General features: G+C 39.9%; 1 protein-coding gene across 12 annotated transcripts in view; it reads right to left on the reverse strand.

The window, feature by feature from the left end:
* The window catches only part of KLF12 (Kruppel like factor 12), a 453,886-nt gene that overhangs the window by 130,409 nt on the left and 309,517 nt on the right, over positions 1-13,960 (reverse strand). The gene's annotated exons all lie outside the window — the stretch shown is intronic.

A 13,960-nucleotide genomic window follows, 5' to 3' on the forward strand; every position in this document is an offset into this window, starting at 1 on the left:
GCATTTTAGAAATCTTGTTTATATGTGCTAACAGTGCTCCTGAACTCTCTCCTGATTTTATTTTTCAAAAAGCCACTTCCAGATATGATTCTTCTCCCACCGTGAATTTGCCAAAGCAGGAAATGGCACAATGTTCTGACCCCTGATGGCCAAGACTATCAGATCCTTGGGTTGCTGTCAACATACCTTAACACATATTTTTAAAAATTAGATTTCATTTCCACCCCCTTTTCCCTATGAATAGATTTAGCAACTACTGCCCAGAATTTCTATCAGCCCTCGCTTCGAGCACAAACTAGGCATATCTTTTCAATGAAAAGTACCACATGAGCTACACACCCACACTGTTAAATGTATGGCTGCCTAAGAGTTCTAAAACCACCACTGCTTGTGGGGGAAGGCAAAATGCAAGTGAAATCATGGTCACAATGACTTTTGGGTACATTTCATAATTTCATTTTTTTTTGTCTCAAATCACTTTTTTTGGTTACTGTATATCATACATTACATTGAACCACGTGGAATTGCTGAGAATGCACCATTTTTACCCACTAAATGGCAACTTCAGATGATTGTGTCTACTATTTACAGTCTGGCTAGAAAAACTATATCTAGACAGTTTCAACATATTTCATTACATTTCTAACTACACTTGGTTAGGAAAGAACTTACATCTAGTCAACCTCGTGTGCACCCGTGTATTTGACACACATCCTGCCTATAAATATACCAAAATGTGCTTTGCACAATGGAAGTGTTTGGTAAATACTAAATTTAAAAGAAGATAATTCAAATAATATAAAGTAGTGGTCCTCAACCAAGGGCAAATTTGCCTCCCAAGAGACACCTGGCAACATGCAGAGACATTACTGTTTGTCATAACTTGCGGTGGGGGGCAGGGACGGTGCTACTGGCATCTAGTTGGCAGAGGCTAAGGATATTGCTAGACATTCCACCATGCACAGGACAGTCAGCCCCTCACAGCAAAGAATGAACCTGTTCAAAATGGCAGAAGTACCCAGGTTGAGGAACTGATCTAGAGATTTAAGAGTTTGGACATATAAAGGTGTCACAGTTTATGACCTTCAGCTCCTATGCAACTATGCTCTCATTTCAACATTGCTAACAAGGAAATTGTCACACACCAGATTATCCATATTTTCTGGCCTTGTCTTACAAAACAACAACAACAACAACAAACAACAATTAACTGTCATATGACTCTCTACCTCCTCAAATGTTAGGAATTAGGCAATAACATTCATTAAGAGCTTTTGAATATTTTCTTTGTACCACCAGCTATGAGACAAAAAGACTGTTAATTTGCCATCTGATCACTGGAGGAGTTCCACTAGAAGAGGGATGTTGGAGAAACCGTGGGGCAAAGCAACCAGTTCCATCACCATCTGGTAACAGGGAGCTTAACTACTCAGTCATTGGAAGGGCACTTGAAGGAACCGTATCACTTAAGATTTATTTTGGCTGTAGGCGATAGAAATTGGCTTGGGCTAACTTATATTAAAAGGAATGTACTGGAAAGATAATGAGCAGCTGACAGAATGGAAGGTCAAGATGAACAACCAACACTAAAAGAACGTAGGATCCAGGAATGACTTTGTGTAATAATATGAATTCAGTTAGGAATTCATAGATAGCTTCTTTGGGGGCAATCCTGTTCTAGAATGATTCATTTAACAGTCATTCCAACTATTCAAAGCCAGCCAAGAAAAATGAATATCAGATCTATCTAAGCTTCCAAATCACATATTGTGTGGTGCTGCATATACCTGTAAATGTCAACAATTTAACATTTAAAGTTGTTGAAACATCATGCACTACGACGCCTTTGCCAAGGTACCAAATTTGCAAACAGCCAAGAAAAAAGAAAATATTCTGATAGTCCCATTTTGTCTAAGACAACTAGAGCTCTTATAGTAAATAATACAACTCAAGGAAGATAGAGGCAGTTAACCATGAGCAATCTGGCTCTGAAAGTTGAAGTCTAATTGTATGAAAGATTCCAAAACCTTGCATGAGAGTTGTTACATGATCATCTAATTATGTTATGTTTATATCTTAATGAAAGTTTAAAATATGTTAAATATGATATCTTTTTGATGTACTTTTCAGGAGCATAATTGAGGATTTCTTTCCAATATTTTCAATAAATATTATGAAATACATCTGCTACCATCATGCTGCGAAACTCTTTTTACCCATACCTTCAGCCAAGCTGAGGAAGTAATTAGAAAGGCTTTTCAAAATCTGCATTGCTGATTAGGTCAGATGATTAGCTTATCTACATACTTGCATAATTCCACTCTATTTTTATTAAATGTAGAATAGGGACATCAACCCTAGTTAACCTCCATCAGTCTTTGAGCATCTCAGCCCATTTAGGAAGGACTGATTCTCTGGGGTGCCCATTTAAAGACCAAAGAAAGTTACCTGGACACCAGAAACAAAAAAATATCAGCTTCTGTAAGTAAGAGAACAGGAGGCGATCTATAAACACCTGAAAAAAATTTACACTGAAGATTTTATTGCTCTTTAATGAAAAAGGGATCAGACAGTTTTGGGTAACGCAGCCACTGCTGGGAGAGGTGTCATTCCTCAGAGTTGGAGGTGTTCTGGAATCCGATGTGAGTTTCATTCCATGTGTCAAAATCCTGGGGAGAAAATTTCAGAACCCAACACCTGAAGTTCAACTGATTTACTTTGATTTTCAAATACTCCCCTATGGTAGATTGTTACTGTAATGATCCCTCCAATAAATCATGTCTGTCTGTATCCATGCCCTGATGTGGCCACTTCTCAACAATGACTCTGGGCTTGGCTCTAAGACTTGATGTGATCAACGGGACATTAGCAAATGTGACACAAGTAGAGGCTTGAAAAGAGCTTGTACCTTGGGTTTCCCCTTTTCTCTCGCTGTTTTTAGAACCTAGTCACCTTGTGAAGAAGCCCGGGAGAGTCTATAAGAGACATGCTGCTCAGCAGGCAGCCAATCCCACTGCGAGCCATGTCAGTGAGCCATTTTAGACCCACCAGTTACATTACAGTCGCCAGATGACTACACCATGAGTGACCCCAGGTGAGACCTGCTTAAAAACTTTCTGGCTAAACGCATGCCACATTTCTGACTCACAGAATTTTGAGCAAATAAAATGCCTGCTGTTTTAGGCGGGGTGCAGTGGCTCACACCACTGTAATCCCAGCATCTTAGGAGGCTGAGGCAGGAGGCCTGCTTGAGCCCAGGAGTTTGAGACCAGCCCAGACAATGTAGTGAGACCCCACCTCTACAAGAAATTTAAAAAAATAGCACAGTGTGGTGGCACATGCCTGTAGTCCCAGCTACTTGGGAGGCTGAGGTGAGAGGATCACAGGAGCCCAGGAGGTTGAGGCTCCAGTGAGCTATGATCGCACCACTGCACTCCAGGCCTGAGCAACAGAGATCCTGTCTCAAACAAAACAAAACAAAACAAAACAAAACAAAACAAAACAGCAAAACAAAAAGAAAGAAAAAGAAAGAAAGAAAAGAAAAAAGAAAAAGAAAAAGAAAAGAAAGAAAAAAGGCAAGACTTGCTATTTTATTCTACTAAATTTTAGGGTGAGTTGTAGGGCAGCAATAAAAAGTCAATGCACCAGGTTATTCTCCCAGCTCCTTCTAGAGATTTCCTAGCAATGATGTAGATGAAGTACAACTACAATTAGTCAGCCTACAACAATATTAAACTGAATTAAGTTTGGCCTAAAGCTGCCTCTATACATGTTTTAAGTTTGGCATAAAGTTTCTTCTGTACATAGTGAACTGTAACCTAACTTGATGTGGAAACAGACCGTAACCTTCTCTTGCAACAAGTAGCTGAGTTTCGGTCAATCAAAGGTGGCCAACTGTTGAAACCAGATTCAATTAAGGCATATGCTGCGTTTTAACCAATTGAGCTGTCTCTGTACCTCACTTCCATTTTCTGTATGTCACCTCCTTTTCTCTGGCTATAAATATAATCTGCACATGCAGTAGGGTGAAGCATTCTGAACATTTCTGGTCCAGACTGTTGTCTGATTCTGGAATCAAATTAAAGCCAATTAAGGTCTGCAAAATTAGATTTGTTTACTTTTTTTTTTTTTTTTGGAATTAAGACCCATGCATTCATGTGTCCTATTTGACATTTCTTCTTCTTCATTTTTTTAAAATTATACTTTACGTTCTAGGTACTTTTAACAACGTTCTTCTTTATTCTCCTCCCAAGAGCCAACCTTGTTCTAGTGACATAAAAGCTACCTACTGCATTCTACATCATTTACTTTTCAATTCAAAATTTTCAAATGTATTTACAGGTGCTTCGGCTTTTGACGTATCTTCTTTGATCCTTCAGTATTGCGCAGCTAAGGTTCTTCTTGGGCCCTAAGGTGACATTTAGTTATGATGAACAACACTTATTTATTTATTTACTTATTTTTCAGATGGATTCTCACTCTGTCACCTAGGCTGGAGTGCAGTGGTGCGACCTTGGCTCACTGCATCCTCCGCCTCCAGATTTAAGTGATTCTCCTGCCTCGGCCTCCCAAGTAGCTGGGATTACAGGTGTGAGCCACTGCGCTGGCCAAACACTTTTTCAGCTCTTCTCCTTAGCTGAGACTTGATAGGATGCTCATATGGGTGGGTTCTCCCTGGCGTATAGTCACTCAAAGGTATGTTTCATGTTTTTTCTCTTCAACTCACATGAGACATTTAAACTTTGCTTGTGTCCTCCCCTCGTGTAACAGTAGACTGACACAGATACAGGGGACACTAATTCATTCTCACCTCCCCTCACCCCAGCGTGCGTGCTGTCTGAAGACCAGTCTTCTAATTTCTGTTGAAGTAAACCTGCCTATGCACCCACTCCTAAGGAAAAGTTGCAATATTAAACGTGTACAACACAACAATCTAAGAACATACACGAAAGCTTACAGACTAACATTTCCTAACAGGAATGAATCCCAGAAGCAGATACTGAATCTCTTCACCTCCACATGCCAGAACTGGAGGGGAGAGGGCCGTACATAGATGGAAGGTGTGAGGTGGCTGCCCAGGCAGGGGCCACAGGGCTGATGGGCCTCTTTTCTCCCTATTTTAGCCACTGACAGGCTCCCTGCTACCTGCAGATGCCCTAATTGTTCGCCTTGCCAAGGCTGAAACGTGTCCCAGTTAGAGAAACCCCGGTTTCCAGGCGAGCTGCTGCTTTATTCTAGAAAGGAGGGCAGAGGAGGAGTGCGGGAAAAGGGAAAAACGAATGTTTGGGGAGGAATGTTTGGGAAAATTCATAGTATCAGTGGGTAGAAGAATCCTCCTCCAACACATTCTAGGCAGAAATTGTTCCAAAAAAGGAGGGTCATGAAGCTTCTTCAGTATAAAAACATGGCTCTGGCTTCAGGGAACATGGGATGACTTCTGGCCCTGTCATTTGCAAGCATCTGACCTTGGGTAATGATTTTGCACCGAGAATCTTCAGTTTCTTCTCCTGCTACTGCTGCTCTAAGGAGTAAAGATAATATATGCAAAGCATTTAGTCCCAGCCTGACTCTTAGTAGTCAATCTTCATTCTCTTTTACCCTGACAGTAAATTTACTGCTTCTTCACTCATTCCCTTATATAACACTCCTTCTAAATCTCTCACCATCTCCTGGACTATTCAAATTAGGCAGTTTTCTTTTTACACATACCTAAACTGAAAATACCATTACAGAGGCAGAACACATATTGGATAATACATAAAACTACTACTTCTTTACATCGCTTATGTATTTAGTCAACAGATATTTATTGAACACCTATGAGGTAGCAAGCAGTCTTCCGGCTACTGGAGAAACAAGAGTGAACAAGGCAGATTAAAATTCCTGCTCTCACACTGCAGAGATACAGATCATTAACAAAAAAGAAAAAGATATACTATGTCAGATAGCAAGTGCCATATAGAAAAATGAAGCAGGAAAGTAGATGGGGTTGCTTAGTGGCAGCTGGACAATTTTTGAGATGGTGGCCAGGAAAGGCCACATGGAGAAGAAGATACTTGAGCAACGGCTTGAAGGAATTGAGCGAAAGAAGCTTGCAGGTGAGGGTTTCTGGGTTTTGTTTGTGGGGTGAGGGGCATTCCAGGCAGAGAAGATAACAGGTGCAAAGGTGATAAGGTAGGAACATGTTTCCTGTGCCTGAGGACTTGCAAGGAAGCTGTGGCTGGAACCAATACAGGGAACTGGATGAGGACAGAGAGAGGAGGCAGAGGAGGTCATGCAGAGTACAGAGGGCCTTCGAGGGTGACAGAGGCTTTTCAGTTTTGCTTTGGGTGAGAAGGGAAGTCATTGGAGGGTACTGAGCAGAAGGATGACATGATACAAAACTGTGTCATTTGATAAGGATCCCTCTGGCTATCTGTGCCTGGAGCATAGGGGGATTCAGCTGGAGCCACACACATAGGAATCATCTATGACGTTAATACTCTCTAAAAACAACACTAGCTTTTTTCTCTTTGGTCGCCTCATGCTGGCTGCACACACAGTCAATTAAAACTCAGGACTTTGTTACATCAAGGTCTATGTGGCGCGCCCTTCCTAATATATTTGTACAACTGATATTCTGACTTCATTTGGTTTCAGAATATCAGTTGTTCAAACAGACTATTTTCCTAGCACATCAAGACAGATAGTGAGAGAAACATTCATGAGTAAATAAAGCTTGACTCAAAGGACGGTGAACTCCAAGATTAGAAATAGCTCTCCAGGGTCCCGTTTTGCTTACTAATGCTTCGATGATGCCTTGTTTCTTGTTTCCTTTACTTCTGCTACTGCTAATGCCTCTATAGAGCAGCAACTGTGATGGCCATAACCCCAGATGACTATTTAAAATTTCAATCAGTTATGTAAATCTTGGGATGTTGGTACCGCGTAGATATAATATGCAATTTACTCATTTTTCCCCCAATTTTTGTCTGTGCACTTGACAGGGTAATGGCTTCTGCTACCGTTATATTAAAAAATAACCTCATAACGTTCTTGTAATTCCCTAGTGCAAGGTCCACTTCTCAGTTGTAACGCTGTTGGACCTCTCTACAGTTTTCAAGACTGTTGGTTATTCCTTTTCACTTCCATTTCTGGCTTCTTCTTAAAAATTTCATCTCCCTTGGCCTCGAGGATAGGCAAACTAAGCCCTGTGGGCCCTGCCACCTATCTTTGTAATTAAAGTTTTATTTGGCCATGGTCGTTTACTTCATATCTGGCACCTTTAGTGCTACAACAGCAGGACTGAGTCATTGTCACAGAAACTGTAGGTCTGGTTATAAAATAATATCTGGCTTTAGAAAAAGTATTTGCCAACTGAAATACATTATTCTCTTGGGTCTTTGTCTCTCTCTGGTTATCTATCCTTCTAACCTCTTCATCTCCTTTCTGCATACCCCTAAGTGTTAGCAGCTGCCCTAGATTTCGCTACCTATTATTTTCTGTCACCTCTTTATTGGTGAGCTTCTCAGCAATTCCACAGAGTTCCATAATTTCCCCAGTTTCAGTTGCTATCTCAGAGGGGATGAATACCAAATCAACATTCTCAGCTCTGACCTCTTCCCTAAACACCAGTCTCATTTCCAGCATCGTACTGTACTGACTAGTATTCCTCAAAAAACCATTTCAAACACAAGTCCTATTCGTTCTCCTGGTTTCTGAGTTTCAACTGAGAGATCCTTTTCCCAGTTACCCAGGTTCCAGAGTTTCCTTCATTTCATTTGTGCCCCTCATTAAATCGGTTGCTAAGTGCTCTTGCTTTTACCCAATGATTATTTTCTTTTCCCACTGCTTCTCATCGACTTTCTCAAAGTCCTGTTGAACACACTGTCCCATGTAGCATTTCTCTGGTAACTGAATGCATGCAGGGCTTTCCTTAAGACATTCTTTACTTAGAAATCCTTGACTTTTTCCCACCATCTACCAAATACAGTTCAGCAGCCCTCCACATCCTACAACTCATTTTCCACTGGGAACAACGATGAGTCTTACCCCCGAAGCCCCTGAATCTGGCTTTATCTGGCCATTTCCTTCCATTCACAATTCTGCCAACAAAACCTACCCTTCCTACAGAGTAATACCTTCATGGCCCTTCTTTTCATTCTCTAACTAAACGCATCTCTCCTTTTTAAAGGATACCCATGCTTTGGTATTTGTATATTTTCATGGCATTTTTACACTTTTCATTTTGAATTATAGTTAGGCATATACTTATTTTCTATCTCCAATTATCCTGTTTACTCCTTGAGAGGGGAGATCACGTCAATTACACTCCCTTGTACACAGTAAAATGTAATGTTTACTGATGAAGATGATGCTAATAAATGCAGATCTCTACAGAAAATGATCACAGTAATTCCCAGCTGGTGAGAGATTCTGCAATATAATGATACAAGTGTCTAGCTCACATTTCATTTAAAAAATTACATTCTGACTTACATTCTAATATTAACATTTGTGAGGGAAAAGTCACAATCATTAAATTTCTATTATTCTCTGAAGTCTTAGATTATATTTTTGGTTTGGGGTGACATGGGAAGGAAAACGTTCATAATTTTTATTCACTTTTCAGCTAAATTCCATTTAACGGGCTTTCCTTTCCTTTCAGGAAATCATTTTAAACACTACTAAATACCTCTCACTTCTATCACATGAATTACTGCTTAGAAACTAACATGAAGGAATTTCATCCTTTATCCTAGTTTAGGCTGGGTGTGGTGGGCTCATGCCTGTAATTCTACTACTGTGGGAGGCCCAGGCTAGAGGATCGCTTGAGCCTAGGAATTCAAGACCAGACTGGGTCACAAAGTGAGAGTCCATCTCTATTAAAAAAAATAATAAAATATAACTTAAAAATTCGTATTTTTTGAAATCACAACAGCTAGTAGAGCTTTATTTTTCTAAAGAATCATGACTAAAACTACTTTTCTTGTTTATAAAAAGAAAATGAATAGAGATTTACAATTGTCTTGTTTCCTGAAAGTATGTCTTAGAGCATAGAAGGCTTTTGTGATTTCTGAAAGTTCATAAAATTTTCCATTAATAATAGGCTTTTCCACTGTGTGTGCTTCCACTAACTCTAGAGTTGGCCATGAGCCCTGAACTCTAGGAGCCCTTTGAGATACCACCACATCACTATTCCCCATAACCTTTGCTTTTTGTTCATTCATTATAACTGCTCCAAACCAAAGTCAATCAGCTCAAACTGATTTATTCAAAACTGAAACCACTATAGGCAGAGATGTAAAATAATAATAAAGTGATCTTGTGGTACACATATGGGGAACAATGAGATCACCAAACTCATTTTCATCTGCAATGTACAGAGAAGGTTTTAGGCATTAATCCATGGCCATTTTATTCACTTTTCTTATTTCCCTTCGTTGGTCTGTTGCCCCATCTGTGTTTTCCAGTTTGTCTGCTGAGTAAAATGGAATCTTTCAAGGCAGATTAAAATCTGTTATAATAATTTTAAGTACCACCAAATCACAGCCCTAGTCTTAGGTACTTTAAATATAAGAAATACTTAAAAAAAAAAAAGAGCAAAAAAATCCACCTTGAATTTAAGTCTGCTTCTATATCAACTACGGTATATACAGCTAGATAGCATGTAAATGATTTACCGTGGAAGGGTTCTTTGCTAGTTTCAAAGTTAAAAAGTTAAAAAAGCAAGGGGTGGGGCAGAGACATACAGAACTATAGTGCCACATTGAGAATCAGTGTTGCTGTCTCCCTTCAATTAGTATGCTCCCCGTGCCTCATTTTAGAGTATACTTAAACCTGCAAGGTTAAAGATAAGTCTTGATACATAATCATGATTGAATTCCTTTTAGAAGCAGAGTAGACATTCTTGAAAATATGGTCTAAGACCATAAAAAATCCTCAAAATTGAGAATTATTTATATACATGCTGTTGGACCTTTCTGTAGCTTTCAAGGTTTGGTTATCCCTCTTCATTTGTAGTTCTGGCCTCTTCTTCTTTTTATTCTTTTTTTCTTTTTTTTTTTTTTTTTGAGACAGAGTTTCGCTTTGGTTGCCCAGGGTGGAGTGCAGTGGCGCGATCTTGGCTCACTGCAACCTCTGCCTCCCAGGTTCAAGCTATTCTCCTGTCTCAGCCTCCTGAGTAGCTGGGATTACAGGCGCCCACCATTACACCCGGCTAATTTTTGTATTTCTAGTAGAGACAGGGTTTCATCTTATTGGGAAGGCTGACCTTGAACTCCTGACCTCAGGTGATCCACCTGCCTCGGACTCCCAAAGTGCTGGTGTTACAGGTGTGAGCCACCACAGCTGGCCTGGCCTCTTCTTAAAAACTCTCCTCTCCTGGCTTCAGGGATGGACACATTTGTCCCTACACCCTGAACATGTTTCCATCAAGAATTACATATTTCTTGTGTACATCTTCACATCACATTAAAAAAAAAAAAAAACACTATGAGAGTTCTCTTTCACATTTGATCGATGATAAACACGTTTACTCAGAGGAACATTTCCACCCACACTTCACAAGAGTTGCTGTACGGGCCACAGGCAGAGAACACAAAGCACCACTGAGATGAGCCCTGTAGTTGTGCAGTCTCACTCATAAACTGACTCCCCAGTGCATACGATTCTAACTTGGAACTTAAATATAAGCACTACATAACAGACTTCTGGGACACTGAGGAAAGCAGATATCTTAGATGTTGTATCATCTGTGAATATCTTCTCTGCTAAAATCATAAAATATAATTTTTCTTTTTGAGAACAAAATTAAGTGCTGACTCTTCACTTCCCCAGTGCATTCCTCAGGATTGTCCCATCCTATGGTGAATGCTGTCACTATTCAAAAATGACCTGAATATCTTTGAGCCAAAAGAACAGTATTACTATATTTTTTTTGCTGTGTTTCAATCTTGGTTGAAGGACATATTTGTTCATGTCCTCATCTTACACAAACTCCAAAGCGAAAAATGTACTCTGTAAAATTGGATGAAAGGTATTTTCCACATTAATTCTGTTTGGTGTTGCTTTTATAAGAAAGAACAATTCATTAGGGTGCATCAACCTGTTAGAAACATAGATTTCTAATTTCAAGCTAGGCACAGTGGCTCACACTTGGAATCCCAGGACTTTGGGAGTCTGAAGCAGGTGCATCACCTGAGGTCAGGAGTTTGAGACCAGCCTGGCCAACATGGTGAAACCCCATCTCTACTAAAAATACAAAAATTAGCCAGGTGTGGTGGCGCACACCTGTAATCCCAGCTATTTGGGAGGCTGAAGCAGGAGAATCGGTTGAACCCAGGAGGCAGAGGTTGCAGTACACTGAGATCGCACCATTGCATTCCAGTCTGGGCAACAAGAGTGAAACTCTGCCTCAAAAAAAAAAAAAATGTATTCTCTCTGTTTTGGAGTTTGTTAAAGAGATGTTATTTCCATATTTTGTAACACTGCTCCCCTTCTGCCCCTGTTGTGATAAATTGTCTAGTCTCTGTGAAGGCTGGTGAGGTTTTCACCAACTAGAAATGGTATGACTTCCCTGGGCTTCAGTTATGGCCACTGCATTGGAGTTTGTTTGGTCAGACCCCTTCCCAAGCCCAGGAACTCAAGCCTCTGACTTGTTCAGGGAGGTGGCGGGGCGGTATCTCCGGAAATGACTCTTGAAGAACAAGATCAAAGTTAAAATTCTGTCTCAAGACAGGCCAGGTACAGCAAGTGAGAACACTGCTATAGTACATACTACAACACCAAGAGAGCACAGGAGTTACACACTAGTCTCTTTTCTGCTTTCCCAACTTTAAACTGGGCTTACACTAACTTCTTTAGAAAGCCCATTTTGGTTTTGTGAGAAGAGACACTATCTGAAGAAGATAAGAGCTATGACAGAGGATGAGGTCTTGGGCTTTGCCAGGCAAATTACTGATAAATCGCATGGTGCTTGAGGTTGTTGTGTGTAGTTGTTTCACAAATAGAAAGGTTGGATACTGTCTTTTGTAAGGTAAGGAAAACAGATTTTCTACTGAAAAAAACAGTGAAATTCATACTGCTCTAATAATATGTATTCTAAACATCATCTGGCCTTGATTTCCTTGACCAAAGATGCCAGGTTACCTCCGCTCTAAGCACCTGCTGTCCCTGAGGCTAGCTGAGATCTGAGAGCCAGGGTGTCTCATTACACCCCAACCAAATCCATCTGTTAATAAGAGAGTAGCTAAGCTTTCTATGTGCCTGCCACATTTAAGCTATCAAATAAGACGTCAGGGGCCAAATCAATTCTTCAACATTTTTATTTATCTTATTCCTGAAAGGAGAACTCCCTAAATCTTGAAAATCATTTCTTTCCACTGTTTCTCAAATCCAACTATCCTTCATATAAAAGAAAATATAAACAGCCACTTAACATAGGGTCTAGTACTTGCTCCCTCATTAACTTGCTTATAAACTTGTTACTTACAGGTTTTCTTTCATGACAAGTCATTTCTCAGTTAAGAAATCCCAGGCTTACATACAATGGCTATTTATTTTCCCAAAAGATTCAAAATATCTAAACATTTCATGGTATTTCCTTTAGATCATTAAGTTAAATATCACAGAAAGAGCTGAAAGCTCCTCTGTATTTTTTAAATTCCTATTTTGTTTCCTTCTTCCATAGTATTCTGATGTAGATCCTTCCTACTCGTATTTTTGGCCCTTAACTACATGTATATCCATGAACAATACCTAGTTTTGCTCTTTTTAAAATGGCATATAACAATATCATATCTACACACACACACACACACACACACACACACACACGTATATATTTTGAGACAGGGTCTCACTCTGTCACCCAAGCTGTAGTGCAGTGACATGATCTCAGCTCACTGTAGACTTGACCTCCCAGGCTCAAGTGATCTTGCCATCTCAGCCTCCAGAGTAGCTGGGACTGCAGACATGGGCCATCATGCCTGGCTAACTTTTGTATTTTTTGTCCAGATGGGGTTTCACTGCACTGCCTAGACTGATCTTGAACTCCTGGCCTTAAGTGATCTGCCCAACTTGGCCTCCCAAAGCACAAGGATTACAGGCATGAGCCTTCACAACTGTCCAACAATATGATATTTCCATTTGATTTTTTCATTTAACATTGTATTTTTGAGATTTATTCATACTCTTTCATTTAATAGTAAAAGATTCCATTTTCTAAATGGAGCAGTATTATTTATCTATTCTTTTAGTGATGAAAAATTAATTTGTTAAAAATATTCACTATTACAAATGCTGCTGTAACTTTCTTCATAGTATACATCTGAAAATTATGGGGTGCCCATATCAATTTTACCAAATATTGCCAAATTGATCTCCAAAGTTGTTGAATCAATTTACACTCCCATTGGTATGTGAATACCCACATTTCCCCATCCTGTTGTAAGACTTAGTATTTCTAGATATTAAAATTTTTCAGAAGTCTAAAATTATGCCATGTTGTCAATTCTCCTCCCAAACACTAGATTGAGAATGCTGTAACTATCCAAGGAACACTCCCACCTTCCCCATTTATCATTTGGTCCAGAATTTTTTATTTTTATTTTTATTTTGAGATGGAGTCTCATTCTGTCACCCAGACTGTAGTACAATGGTGCAATCTCGGCTCACTGTCACCCATGCCTCCCGGGTTCAAGTGATTCTTCTGCCTCAGCCTCCCAAGTAGCTGGGATTACAGGCGCTCGCCACCACAGTCGGCTAATTTTGTATTTTCATTAGAGACAGGGTTCCACCATGTTGGCCGGGCTGGTCTCAAACTCCTGACCTAAAGTGATCTGCCTGCCTCAGCCTCCCAAAGTGCTGGGAATACAAGCGTGAGTCACTGTGTCCGGCCCATCCATAATTTTGGTTCATGTTTTACTATCAAGAGTTAATTAAAAGTTATCTTCATGCATATATTTATCTATATTTTTCA

The sequence above is a fragment of the Papio anubis genome, chromosome 15 (genome assembly GCF_008728515.1).
Source record: "Papio anubis isolate 15944 chromosome 15, Panubis1.0, whole genome shotgun sequence".
Lineage (NCBI taxonomy): Eukaryota > Metazoa > Chordata > Mammalia > Primates > Cercopithecidae > Papio > Papio anubis.